A 13,727-nucleotide genomic window follows, 5' to 3' on the forward strand; every position below is an offset into this window, starting at 1 on the left:
ATTTGGAACAACCAATCGATGATGTTCAAACAATCTCCTAAATCAATTCAAGGGACTGATTCGGGATGCAATGATTTATATATGTCTGTTAGGTCTAATTCTTTTATCATATTATTTAGGATCACTATTTCCTTGATCCTCTGTCTATTGAAAATAGTAGTGTATCAAAGTCTCTCAGTGTTAATGGACAAACATCTATTGCTGCCTTCAGTTCTGCCGGTGTTTCCCTCATGCACTTTGGAGCACCTTGACTGGGTGCATGGACACTTAGGATTCTATCTTCTTGGTGGGTTATTCCTTTTATCAATATATAGTGTCCTTTTTTGTCTTATGACATCTTTGCATTTAAAGTCTATTTTATCTGATAGTACAACTGCTCCTGCATTTTTTTGTTTGTTTGTTTGTTTGGTTACTGCTTGCATGGAATACCTTTTTCCTTCCATTCACTTTCAACCTATTTGTATCTTTGGGTTCATAGTGAGTCTCCTGTATATACCATACAGATGGATCATACTTTTTTGTCCATTTTGCAAATCAGTGTCTTTCTTTTCATGGGGAGTTTAATCCATTAACATCCAATCTTATTACTCTAAAAGCTGTCCTTGCTTCATGCATTTTATCCCTTGGCTTTTATTTGTCAGATCTAGTATCTTCCGCTCTTTTTATACTTTGGTTACCATTACTGGTAATTATCTTTTCTATTTTCTCTGCCAAGTCTCTCTTCTGTCTTCCATTTTTCAGTCAACAGAATTCCCTTTAGTATTTCTTGCACAGAAGTCTCTTGTTAACAAATTCTATCAGATCTGTTTATCTGTGAAGATTTTAAACTCATCAGTTTTTAAGGATAGCTTTGCTGGACAATAATTCCTGGCTGGCAATTTTTCTGCTTGAAAACATTAAATATATATCATATCACTACCTTCTTGCCTCCATGGTGCCCAATGGGTTGTCAATGCTTAGCTTTATGTGACTTCCCTTCTAAGTTGTGAATCACTTTTCTTTTTTTTTTTAAATTTGAAAATATTATTATAGAAAAATGTAAAAATCCAGCAAAACTAGAAATAGGATATATTTTTCTGGGCTTTCATATTTGTTGATTTTTATTCACAGTCTCTTTTGCAACACAACTTATAACCTCATCCTCATTTCCAGTCTGATTATACAAGTGCTAAGTGGCAGAAAGGTCTGAAATAAATACCTCAAAAGACAGAGAAAAAAAGACAAAGCCATGAAGCTAAATGCATGCAAAAGGTTCTATGAAGGTGGGGGAAAGTATCTTAGAAATAAACTAGAGTAAGACAAAGTAACTGGAAGTTTTTAGCTGAAGTTCAGTCATCCTTGTCCCTCGCTCCGTGTTTAAGGATGCACGTGAACTCAATGCAGTTGAAGGTTTCCTTTTGTTGATCTGCACTTCTCTGTACAGCTCGTCTACTTCCTCATCTATAAACCAATCCCCCAGAGTTGTTAGCAGTTCTCTCAGGTAATCCTCCTAGGTGGTGCCTGCTGCTTTTTCATCAAAGCACACAAAAGCATTTCAGATGACATCCTCTGGGTCTGTGCGATTTAACTTCTTAGCAAACATAGTGAGGAACATGGTAAAATGTATGGTCCCTGGAGCCTCATTCATCATAGCCCCAAGGTATGCACCCGCTGGATTCTTTCCCAGAGAAGCAAGCATGTCATGCAAATTTTCCTTGGTGATGAAACCATCTCTGTTCTGATTGATCATGTTGAAGGCATCTTTGAACTCTTGAATCTGTGACTGGTCAAACATGACAAACACATTGGATGTTGTGCACTGAGGGTGCTTCTTGGTGGTTTTGGTTTTTGCCTTTTTGCTAAAAAAGTGGTGGCTGCTTAATTCCATTCCAGAGTCCAGATCCAGGTTGCCCTGTGTGAGTCCACTGTTTGTGGGAAGTGAAGTGGGGGGAGCTCCCAGGACTTCCAGTCCCGGGGGTGGGCCAGAAGTCACGCTGGATCAAACTTGGAGCTAGAGGAATGGTGTCAGTTTTCTCACTCCACAGTGAATGATACTGGGTGTGTCCACCAAGGAACTGGGCTACATGGACCGAGCAAACAAAGCATAGGTTTCAGTTTCTGTGGTTTTACTTTCTTTGGTCATTGGCACCCTGTTCCACACCCCCTGGGATTGTCCTGGCAGCAGATCTCACAACCCTTGAACTAATCACTTTTCTCTTAGAGCTCTAGGAGTCTCTTCAGTGTTCGATATTCTAATTACTAAGGGTATGGAGTGCATTTATTTGATTTTATTTGGAATTCATTGGGCTCCCTTGATTTACATATTTATGTCTTTTATAAGAGTTGGGAAGTTTTCCCCACTTATCACCCACCTGAAATAATCACCCAAGACCTTTACACTTCACTTCCTCTAGGACACCAATGATTCTTGCATTTGTGTGCTTTGTGTTCGCCATCATTTCCTGAGATCCAACTCAATTCTTCCCATCTTTTTCACCATTTGTTCGGTTGTGCATTCAAATTCAGATGCTGCATTCCAGTCTGCTGATCCTTTCTTCTGCCTGCTCAAATGCTGTTGTGCCTCTAGTACATTTTTGAGTTGATTTACAGTATCTTTCATGTTTGGAAGATTTGCTATTTTTCTATTTATTCTTTCAAATTCTTCTTAATGCTCATCTAGCATTTTCCTGATATCCCTTTTCTCTGTAGCCAGCTCACTGAAATTATTTCAGAGATTTGTCTAAACATCTTTGATTAGTTGTTCCAAATTCTATCTTATCTGGCTTTTTACTTTGATCATTTGGCTTGGCCATATCTTCTTTCTTCTTCACATAGTATGTGATTTTATTGTTGGTTTCTTGGTATTTGATTATCTTGATGAAGTTATTTTGAAAGTTGGTGAAACCACTTATTAATGTCAGGTTAGGTGTGAGGGAAGGAACAACTCTCTGGCAAGGATTCAGGATCAGCCTTGATCATGAACGTGTACATTTCTCTCTCAGTCTCCTTCTTCCATGGACAAGGCCAAGAATCCCAGGAGTGATTTCTCAGTACAAACGGGCCAGTTCTGCTCACTGTTACCCCAAGAAATGCAGTTTCTGCATGTAGTGGCAATTTCTGGTATCAGAAGATCAAAATTGCAATGGAGGAAGGTAATTCCATTTGTCCTATAACCCATGCTTCTTCACCATTCTCCAAAGTGCTGGGAAAAGATGTTGCTTTCTTCATCCACAGTAACTGGAAATTCTTCTTTCAGACTCAGGCTGGGTAGTTTTAAAGGAAAGCTGTCCCACAAATGAGATTCAAATTGTTTCTGAGAGTCTCCAACATGGAAGAAAGATGACTTCCAGTTGTTGAGAAAGAGACAAGGAAACATGGTAGCCTGATGATAATAAGAAAAGGAAAAGTCTCCTTACACAGTCTTGAGGAAATAGAGTCTGCAAAAAGTATATCAGTAATGAAGTTTTATATACAAAATGAAATGCATGAATAGTGGGAAAAAAAAAGTTGAATTCCATTACATAATTTCAGAAAACCCTCTTTCTTTAAAAGACAGTGTAAAGAAAATGATAAGATAAACCACAGACTGGAGGAAATATATTAAAAACACTTACGGGATAAAGAATTTGTATCCTAAATATCCAAGGAAACTTAAAACTCAACAAGGAACAAACAACACAATTAAAAAATCTGTAAAAGGTCTGAACAGACACTTCACGCAGGATGATATACATGTGGAAAATAAGCATAGCAAAAAATTCTCACCATATGTCATTGGTGTAATGCAATTTTTTTTAAATGAGATACTAGTAAATTCCTAATTGAATGGAAATCCCCAAAACTGTCAAATCCAAATTCTGGCAAGATGTGGAGAACAGGAACTCTCATTCACTGCTGGTGGGAATGCAAAATAGTACAGCCACTTTGAAAGCCTGTCTTGCTAAACATAGGCCAACCGCACTACCCCAACATATGTGCTCCTTTTTATCTAAATGAGTAGTAATAATACGTCCATACAAAAAGCTGAACAAAAATATTTGCAGACGCATATTAATAATTGCTGAAAATTGGAAGTAATGGATATGCCCCTCAATGAATGCATGGATAAACAATCTGTGGTACATCCTTACAATGGAGCATTAAGCAGTGATGAAGGAACAGAAAAAGCCCTCCAGTTCCTCTTTTAGTTCCTCCTCTTCCTTTTTCAGACAGCCATATTGATGCCCAGGAAGAAGGTGGCAGCAACAGTCAAGGAGGGGCTGAGCTAAGGCAAAGACATGGCTTGGGCTGGGCCCTAGAAGCATGAGCAGCCCACACATTGCAGGAATACGAGTAGAGGTGACAGCAGAGTTGACCAAGCTGGTCAGGGATTTGATGTGGCCACAGCACGGGAAAGGTGGGTGGCTTGGCTCTGGTCATCACTGAGCCTGAGCACACCAAGGAGTGCATCACACTGAAGGGTCTAAGTCAGGGGCAGCTTTTGATATTTAGGGCAACCAACTAGGATTTGATCAGTTGAAAAGAAGTGCCACATCAACAAGTTGCTTACTGCAATCCTGGTTGGAATTTTGGGGAACCCCATAGATATGGGCTATTTGTGGGGATCCAGGTACAGACAGTGCTTTTGGATTTGTTTTCTACCACGTCTCCTCATCAGCACAGAAGGGAAGTTGTTGAACTGGAATTGAAATGAGAATGGGCACCTGGATCATGGGGACACCAAGAGAAATGAAGCCCCCCAAATCCTCCAGAATTTCAGACACGAGGTGTTTCCAGAAGAAGATCCTGATCTTAACAGAAAGGGCTCCACATTATCATTTTGAAAGAAAAAGTTGGGACATCTGGGCCTCAGAAATCAGACAGATGCTGACCTAGCCCTGCATAAATAATGTACAAGGACCAGGCAATTACAAAAAATGGCCTCTGGGTCTGAAGTCAGTATGACAAAGGACTGCAAACGAAACCTCTATTTCCTTTGGAGGCCCTTAATGTGGTCAGATGGGACCCAAATCTGATAAGAAGGTCATCACGCAGGTGCAGGCAATAGAATAGGACTGCAGTGGTTCCCAGTGAGTAGCCAACTTCATCCCAGGAGACAAAAGATGAACAGATTTTTCCAGTCCCAATTGGAGTGCAGAATGTGGCCACTGGTCCCAATCACAGACAAGTGCTGTATCCCCGGACGCTGTGTCTTATTCTGGGTGTTCAGTGGCTATGGATGGCTGGGCCACACAGAGCAGAAGGCAGAGATGGACCCAGACCTAGTGAATTTGTTTGACTTTGCTGGTCCTGGGGAAGCCCAAGTCTATGCTGGCTACACCTACCCCAGGCAGTCAGTGAAGTGGTGGTGGGGGGATCCATTTCCATGGGGAGCCATGAACGTCTCTCATGAGTCTGCCATGTTCTCAAAAGTAAGGCAGGACATTTGTGCTAGAAAATCCAACAGCTTGCTGTGGGAAGAGCAGAATTCAAGCTGTGAATGAGGGCACAATCAGCTGGGCCCTCTCCAACATTTGGGGAGCTGGGTTAGGAGATCACAACCCCAACTCTGCCATCACAGCCCAAAAGGGGATGATACCCGACAGCATTTTCACTGAGTGGGCTGCCATGGGCTACTCACAGTCCTTGGTGACAGTAAGAGATGAAAATGAAACCGAGGAGAACATCAGAAAATGCCAGAGTAGAACCTTCAAATCCTCTGATTCTCCCTCCCAGATTCTTCCTCCAAACCCACACTTCAGCATTTCTCATATCCATGTGCACTGTGTGGGAAGAGAGACAAGGAACTTTAAAAAGCAAATGCCCGTGGAATGTACATGTTTGCTAAGACACCCTTAGGTTCCATATATAAATGGCACAAACTTCACTACCTTTTAAAGACAACTAACATTAGAGAGCCAGAAAACACCTATGCCAAGAGAAAAGGAGCCCTGAATACCAGGTGCTGTCTCTGCCAGATGAGTGAAACTGGGGAGCTGTGGACTTGCTCAGAAAGGGGGCTTTCTTTCCATTTTTCTATCTCTAAACTTGAGTAGCTCAGTGGAGAAAGCCTCAGCCATTTTCAGTTCACAGCTCTCTGATCCAGACAAGGGTGGAGTTAACAGAGTCACAGAGTCAGAGAGACAAAGGAGGAATTCAAATGCAGAAGGTAGTCCCTATGAGCTGTATCTTCCCTAAGAGGAAGGAAGTGGGGCCCAACTCAGACTCCAGGGCCTGGGGGAAACAATCAAAACAACCTAAGCTGAGAATTATAGGGACCACACTTCCTTATACCAGTTGGGAGCCACAGGCTGACAGGCACCACTGATGGGCAGGTTAGGAAAAGAACAGTGGCTAGAGACCCCACAGAGAAGTCTGTCAATCTTCTAAGACATACCTCATGGAAACTAGACACTGAATCTCACTCCCTTTTGAGACATGAACCAGTTCTGGTTTGGGAAAATGATTGGGGTAACAAAAGAAACCAGATGCCCAGACAACAGAAAACTACAAATTATACTAGAAAAAATGAAGACATGGCCCAGGCAAAGGAAGAAACTTACACCTCAATTAAGATGCAGTTGAGGATACTTTTCACTTTAATGAAACAATTGAAGATTTTCAAAGAACTATGCTAAATCAATTAAAAAAACAAGTCAATAACTTCAGGGAAGACATGGAAAAAGAGATGAAGGATATATAAAAAAAACACTGGGTGAACATGAGGTAGAAATCAGAAGTTTGAAAAAACATCTGACAGAATCTATGGAAATGAAAGGCACAACACAAGAGATGAAAAGCACAATGAAGATATACAACAGCAGATTTCAAGAGGCAGAAGAAAACACTCAGGAATTGGAGAAGAAGACACCTGAAATCCTGCACACTTAAGAACAGATTCAGAAATGAATGGAAAAATATGAGCAACATCTCAGGAAACTGAAGGACAACATGAAGCACATGAATGTATGTGCCATGGGTGTCCCAGAAAATATGATTGGGATAACCAAGGAAACCAGATGCCTAGACAATAGAAAACTATAAACTATCCTAGGAAAAATGAAGACACGGCCCAGGCAAAGGAAGGAACTTACACCTCAATTAAGATGCAGTTGAGAATACTTTTCTTTTTAATGAAGCAATTAAAGATTTTCAAAGAACTATGCTAAATCAATTCAAAAACCAAGTCAATGAGTTCAGAGAAGATATGGCAAAACAGAAGAATAGAAAAAAGAAAACATGAGGTAGAAATCAAAAGTTTGAAAAAACAACTGGCAGAATCTGTGGAAATGAAAGGCACAACACAAGAGATGAAAAGCACAATGAAACATACAACAGCAGATTTCAACAGGCAGAAGAAAACAGTCAGGAACTGGAAAAGAAGACACTTGAAATCCTAGCCACTAAAGAACAGATAGGGGAAAGAATGAAAAAATATGAGCAACATCTCAGGGAACTGAAGGACAATATGAAGCACAGGAAAGTACGTGCCATGGGTGTCCCAGAAGGAGAAGAGAAGGGAAAAGGTGCAGGAGCAATAATGGAGGAAACAATCAATGAAAATTTCCCATCTCTTATGAAAGACATAAAATTACAGATCCGTGAAGCACAGCATACCCCAAAGTGAATAAATCTGAATACACCTACATCAAGACACTCAATAACCAGATTATCAAATGTAAAAGACAGAGAATCCTGAAAGTACCAATAGAAAAGTGATTCATCACATACAAAGGAAACTCGATAAGACTGTATGTGTATTTCTCAATAGAAATCATGGAGGCAAGAAGGAAGTGGTGTGTTATATTTAAGATACTGAAAGAGAAAAGCCACCAAGAATCTTATATCCAGTAAAACTGTCTTTCAAATATGAGGGAAAGTTTAAAATATTCTCTGACAGACAAGGAGAGAGTTTGTAAGGAAGATACCTGCTCTACAGGAAATACTAAAAGTACTACAGACTAACAGGAAAAGATGGGAGTGACAGGTTTGGAATACAATTTTGGGTGATGGTAGCACAACAATATAAGTACACTGAACAAACATGACTGTGAGTATGGTTGAAAGCGAAAGGTTAGGAGCATGTGGGACACCAGAAGGAAAGAGGAAAGATAAAGACTGGGATTGTATAGAGCAGTGAAACCTAGAATTTTCAACAATTGTGATAAAAGGTACAAATATGTTTTCACATGAAGGAGAACAAATGAATGTCAACCTTGCAAGGTATTAAACATGGCGTTGTACTGGGGAAAAATATAATCAATGAAAACTGTAGACTACAGTTAACAGAAACATTGTAATATGCTTCCTTTAATGTAACAAAGACAATACAACAAAGTTAAATGCCTATAAGAGGGGGATATGAGGGAGGGATATGGGACTCGGCATTGGTGATGTTGTCTGACTCTTTTTTTGTACTTTAGTCTTACTCTATCTTTCCTACTGTTGCTTTTTAGCTGTCATTGTTTTTCTTTCTTTTTTGTTTATCTCTCTACCTTACTTGACTCTTCCTCCTCCTTTGTGGAGGAAATGGAGATGTCCTTATATAGATAGTGGTGATGGTTGTGAATGCATACATACGTGATTATACAGGGAACCAGAGTGTTCACTTAGGATGGAATGTATAGTGGGGAAACAAAATTGTCTTTAAAAAAATCAGGTTGATGAAGAAACCTCGAGGGCACTATATTGAGTGAAATGTCAGACACAAGAGGACAAATATTGTATGGTGTCACTGATATGAACTAATTATAATATGTAAACTCATAGACATGTACTATTAAGTCACCAGGACAAAGCACAAGGCTAAAAAAAGGGGATCAGTTGCTTATTAGCAGAATGTTTAGGTTGAACTTAAGTGTTTGGAAATGGACACAGGTGACAGTAGCATATTATTGTGAGAATAACTAACAGTGCTAAGTGGTGTGTGAATGTGGTGGAAAGGGGAAGCTTGGAGTCACGTATGTCACCAGAAAGAAAGGTAGAGGGTAAAATATGGGAATGTATAAAACAGTGAATCTTGTGGTGGACAATGTCCATGATTAACTGTACAAATACTAGGAATCCCTTTTATGAACAAGAGCAAATGTATGACACTGTAAGTAGAAGATAATAATAGAGGGGTATATAGGGAAAAATATACATATTGCCAACTATGCAGTACAGTTAGTAGTATTTTAACATTCATTCAACAACAGTAACAAACATACTATACCAATACTATGAGTCAGCAATGGAGGGGGGATGGTTAGGGGTATGGGAGGATTTCAGCTTTCTTTTTTGTTTCTATTTATTTTCTGGAGTAATAAAAAAATTAACTTTGGTGATGGATGCACAGCCTTATGGTGGTCTTGTCGGCAACTCTACACTATGGATGACTGTATGGTATGTGAACAATCTCAATAAAATTGAAAAAAACAAAAGCCAATGTCCACTGAAGGTGCATTTTTCTAAGACTCCCTGAGGTTCCATATTATAAATGGCACAACTTTCACTACCATTTTCTGTATGCTTTCCAAAGTGTTTTTTTTCCCTGTTAATGGTTAACTAAAATATTTACATGTAAAAAAAAGTGATCAAAAGGTATGAGCTACTGAGACATGAAAAAGCATGGAGAATCATTAAATGCATATTACTAACTGAAGGAAGGCAGTCTACAAAAGCCTACATTCTGTCTAATTCCAACTACACGACATTCTGCAAGGGGCACTACTATGGGAACAGGTAAAACTTCAGTGGTTGCCGAGGTTTAAAGGGGAGAGAGGGAAGGATGGACTGGTGAAACACTTGGCATTTTGAGGTGACCGAAACTGTTCTGTAAGATGGTATAATGGACTCATGGACTTAGGAATTTGTCAAAACTCACAGAACTCACAGAGAAACTCGAATAAAAACTGTGCATTTTATTTTAATTGATAAAATGCATCAATATTGATTCATCAACTGTAAAAAGTGCACCACACTAACGTAAAGCATTAATAAAAAGAGAACCTTGTGAGGAGGCTGTAGAAAGGGATATGAGAACTAACTGTACTTTCTGCATAGTTTCTCCATAAACCTAGGAGTGATTGAAAAAATAGTGTCTATTTTCAGAAAGTAGAATATAGGTTATAGTGGGCTGGGGTAGGTGTAGGGAGTGGGGAGTTAGTGCTTAATTGGTAGAGAGTGTCCGTTTGGTGTGAGGAAAAAATTGGGGTATGGATGGCAGTGACAACAGTATGAATTTAATTGACACCAGTGAATTGTATATTTGAAAGTGGTTTAAATGGAAAATTTTAGGTTGTATATATGTTACCAGAACAAAAACTTTAAAAATCATAAAACTCTACAACACAAGCAGTGAATTCCAATGTACTATGGACTACTGTTAACAGTATGATTATAAGAATACTGTAATAATTGTACTACATTAAAACAATGTGTTAATAGGGGAAATGAGTGGGTGGGATGCATATAAGGTAACTCTCCATTTGATGCATGATTTTTCTGTAAACCGTCAACTTCTCTAATTATTATAGAAGAAGGTAGTCTATTAAGAAGGTAAAGTAACATGTAACCTTAATTCGACAAAGGAAGAAAAAATAAATGACCATGTTGTAATACTTAGGTTTCTCTAGAGAAACACAACCAACAGGAGATATCTATCAATAAAAGAGTTTGTGAAAGTGTCTCACACAACTGTGGGGATGCACAAGGCCAGATTCTGTAGGGCAGGCAGTGAAGTGTCAACTCTGATGAAGGTGTGTGATGAACTCCCCAAGAGACCCTGGCTAGAAGGAGTGAAGGTTTTCTCTCTCCTTCCTCAAAAGTCTTCAACTGATTAGATTAAGTCCAGCTGATTGAATTCTCTCATTGTGGAAGACAAGCCCTCCAGTGATGTAATCAGTCACAGAAGCAATTGACTGATGATTTAATAAACCAACTTTCTGGTTCATTAAGCAGCCACAAACGTACTTGCAGTAATGTTTAGGCCAGTGCTGTTTGCCTTGTTTGATGAGATACCTGGGCACTATCACCTGTCAAATTTAACACATTACCCTAATCATCACACATGTCATTGACAGAGAAAAACTACTTGACAACAAACAATACCTTTTCATGATTGAAAATCAAAAAATCAAGTAAACAAAACTAGGACACATAGCTAACATCATACTCAATGATGAAAGACAAAGTTTTCTCAACAGGCTGAGGAATAGACCGAAGAAGGCTGCCTTTGTGATTCATATTCATCGTTGTCATGGATGTCCAGGACAGGATGATGAGTCAAGAAAAGGAAAAGGCATCCAAATTGGAAAGGAAGAAGTAAATCACTATTACAAAATGGCATGATTTATCTATAAAAATTCTCCAATTAATTAGCAAAATTACACAAAATTGATTACACTTCTATACTCTTACAACCCACATCTGAAAAAAAAAAGTGATAAAGCAATTTCTTTTACAAACCACAAAATGGAAGAAAATACTTAGGAAGAAATATTACCAAGGAGGTACAAAATTTGTAACCTGAAATCTCCTGAACATTGCTGAAAAATATTAATGGAGGTTGGGCTGGTAAGACATTTTGGGAACGTAACATTAAGGAAAACTTATTTAAACCCATTTCTGGTTGAAGAGAAATTGTTAAACATTGCAAGCATGCCAACTGAGAAGAACATGAACAAAATTGTAAAATCAAATTTTTTGATAAGTTCATTTTCATTAAATGGAAAAGAAAAATTAAAATAAATTTTGGATTTATTTCAATTAAAGTTTTAAAATTAAAATGTTTTATTTTAAATTACACCTAGTTCTCAATTTTTCAATATTTCCAACTATTTTCGTGTTTCAGGAAAAACTGCCCATTAAAAACTAATAAAAGCATGTAAACAGGGGCACACACTTTCCCTTTCTCCTTGGGTCAATGTGGGTCAACTGACCCAAATGGATGCTCCCATCATTTTGCATATTTGCAATAAAATTATATATATTTTCCCACTCTCTGTGAATCATTCAGAGTATTTCACCAGATCAATTCTGAATCAGTAAAACATGTTGAAGCATGTCAAAATTTCCAGCCATGAAAGCCCTCAATGTATGGCAATTTGCCTGAGTCTTGCTAAATTATTCCATTAAAACTAAAAAAGAAAGTAAATGGGTCAAGGGGAGAAAATGAAATGTTCTGTGCTACCTGTTTAAGAAAAATCACTTCAGTTCAAATTTGGGTATGGCAAATCCCCAGCTCAACATCAGGGATCAGTACAAGTATCCTTACTGACTGTGTCCACTGCCCAAATTCTCCCAGAGCCATGGGCATCTCCATGTCACTCCCCAGGGAAGAATAACTCATCTTCAATGTGGACACAGCATTACAGTCCACAGGGCCCAACAGGGGGGCCTTTGCAACATAGAGGGTCACTCTGTTAAAAAAATAAACAAAGGAAATAAAGAAAGCGGGTCAGTCACCCTCTCCTGACCCAGTGGTGCAGCACAGGAAGCTTGGTGCTGAAGGTTTAGCTGCGGAAATCCACCTGCCTACATGCCCCTCCCTGAATCACTGAAATTACATTTTTATATGAAAAAGTGCCACAAATTTGGAAGTTAGAGAAAATGGTACTTTCAAGAGCCTTGATAAGAATGCCATGGAGATAGATGCAAAGCGCTAAATCAACATAGAAAAGTCAATTGATTTCCCCTCCCCAGCAATGAAAAATTAAGTAAAAAACAAATGCATTTAGGATAGTAACACATGCATTGAGTTCTATTGGATCTTCCGGTCACCAGTTCTATGGGGCATCTCCACGTCACTCCCAGGGGAGGAATATCTTGTCTTCAACATGGACACAGCATCACAGTCCAAAGGGGCCAACAAACGAATATGTAAATATCTTAATCTTGCAAACTATGAAAACCTTGACAACCCAAACAAAATCAAAATAAACTGAGCAATATTCCTTTTTCCATGGTGGAGTGACATCATACTTTTAAGATCTCAACTGTTCCAAACTTGATCTCTACACTCAATGCAATCTCAATAAAAATCCCAGGAAGATATTTGGTAGATGCTGAGAAACTGTTTCCACACCTGGACACACGCACAAATTGCTTAAGAAGAACAATGTTAAAGAACTCACATCTCCTGATTCCAATATCTTATGAACTATTTTATAATTAAACCTGTATAAATAGAGTATGACCTTGGGGAAGCAGGGCAAGATGGCAGTACAGTTAGGCGTGGGACTTAGTCCCCTACAGCAACTAGTAAATAGCCAGGAACAACTAGAAAAGTCTGGAACAAATGATGGGGAACATCTGTGACTGGACAACATAGTATATGAGTCAAGAATGGGTTGAATGGCTGAGATTGCAGCATAGAACTGTAAGCAAAGCTCCCCAAACTGCAGAGCTTGTGCCTCTCCCCATGGGCATGGCAGGCTGAGTTGCAAAACTTCACTGTGGGAAAAAGAAGCAGTCCCTGCCAGGACTAAGAGAATGTAGTTCCAATCATGGTTTTAATTAAGAAATCTGGACTACTGAATACATGCTATGAGCACAGACAAACCTGGAGCAAGCAGGAAAGGAACCCAGACGTTTATCATGGCAGAGAGGAGGCAAGGCTGATGGAAAAATTAAATAAAAACAGAGGCTTTTGGAGTCTGCTGAGCTCAGAATATTGGAAAAGGTCTGTGTCCCAAGAAAAGGGGCACACAGAAATGCGTATCAACTCTGGTCCTTGCATGATGAACTGGAGGGCTGGGGACTGGCTCTGAAAAGGGGACTTCTTGCTT

At 39.1% G+C, this 13,727-nt stretch overlaps 1 pseudogene; it reads right to left on the bottom strand.

Annotated features, from left to right (window-relative positions):
• Positions 1–1,328: 1,328 nt before the first annotated feature.
• LOC119507102 lies at positions 1,329–1,867 on the bottom strand (annotated as a pseudogene).
• Between the last annotated feature and the right edge of the window lie 11,860 nt (positions 1,868–13,727).

The sequence above is a fragment of the Choloepus didactylus genome, chromosome 12 (genome assembly GCF_015220235.1).
Source record: "Choloepus didactylus isolate mChoDid1 chromosome 12, mChoDid1.pri, whole genome shotgun sequence".
Taxonomy (NCBI): Eukaryota; Metazoa; Chordata; class Mammalia; order Pilosa; family Megalonychidae; genus Choloepus; species Choloepus didactylus.